Here is a 1,589-nt window from a genome sequence, read left to right as displayed (position 1 = left end):
CTTCTTCTTCTCCTTCTTCTTCCTCTTCTCCTTCTTTTTTCTTCTTCTTCTTCTTCTTCTTCTTCTTCCGGCTGGGTGCTTTCCTTGCATCGTTTTCCGTGCCCTGTTGTTGTCTCAAACCTGATACAAATGAACTTTGGGTGTTTATCCTTGCTTTGAAATCCGTGCCTCACTTGTGAACCAGACTTTGAACCGGGTTTAAACTGTGAACCGGTTCCACCTACTCCATGAATTGGGTTTGAGTGAATGGGTTTTGGTTAGGGTCTGAATTTGAGTCAGGAGTTTGGGTTAGCCTGATGTGAGTACAATCTGGTTCGTCAAAATTTGATCTGATCTGGTCTGATCAGATCTGGTTTGGGTTGGGCTAGGGAACTGTTTGTGGGCTGAGTTGGGCCTGATTGGATCTGTGGGCTGGTTTGGGTTGGGCCCGAAATCTGATCTGAACCTGTTATCTGGTTTGGTTCAATTGGGCCTAATCTGTGTTGGGCCACAATTGACTTGGGTTTAAAGGGTTCTGATTTTAGGGTCTATGCTTGATCTTAGGGGCCCATTCTTGGATCTATGAACTTAGGAGTTTAAGGAATTGGAAATAGTTTAAAAATTATGTTTCTTAGTTAATTAAATAATTAATGTTTGTGTTTTAATCAGGGGTTCGTGATATCAGTGGCAGGGATTTTTAAGCGAACCCAGGTAGGTAACCTTGCTTAAAGTATGATTTACATGTACTATGCATATGTGTGATTATTTCCAGCATATTGATATGTTTTATATTCTTGGCAGTATTATCATTTAGAAGCATGTTTTTGACTGTAAATCGATCATCTGAAAATCTATTATGCATATATATTGGTTTTGAAAACTTATGTTTATATTAAGTTTGATTGTTGGAATTTGTGGATGTGATTTTGGAGACCGTGTGACTATTGTCTAGGATTCCCGCCAATGGGGTGGAAACGTTGGCCCTGTCGACTTGTATGAGGAGCTAGTTCCGGCACTATGGGGTGTTTTGGCTCTGCGGAGCATGCTCTGAGGAGCAGAGATTGGGGCACCCTGGGGTGCAGCACTGCGGTGCAGGGCTCCATTTGGAGCAGAGTGTTGACACTTCGGTGTGACCATGCCACTGGGTGATGTGGCCGTAGTCATGCGGTAGATATGTGGATTATGTTATGCGTGATATGATAGACTAAGATGGTATATATATATATATTACTTGAGTATCGGATTGGTTTGCGGATCATCATATTTATTTGTGCACATGACCTGTAGTTATATTGCATATGCTTTAATACATGTTATCGTGACTTTATGCATGTTGTTACCTACTGAGCTGTTGTAGCTCATACCTGTTTTTGACATAATTGCAGGAGATGATTGATGGGGGATTCGGGAGGAGAGGACTTATGACATTGGACATAGATAGATTTAGATTCATTTTGTCATAAGTAATTGATCTTGTAAATAAATGTTACCAACTTTATTTGAGACATTTGAAATTGAATTATTGATTTGATTATCATAAATGATAGATTTTTAGTATTGATATTGTGATCTGATGTTGTGACTTGAGTGTCTGATTATTCAGCCTTGCA

This window comes from Phoenix dactylifera, chromosome 1 (genome assembly GCF_051530095.1).
Source record: "Phoenix dactylifera cultivar Ajwa chromosome 1, Ajwa_hap1_PhDact_Kaust_v1.1, whole genome shotgun sequence".
Lineage (NCBI taxonomy): Eukaryota > Viridiplantae > Streptophyta > Magnoliopsida > Arecales > Arecaceae > Phoenix > Phoenix dactylifera.
Note: the sequence above shows the minus strand (reverse complement) of the source record.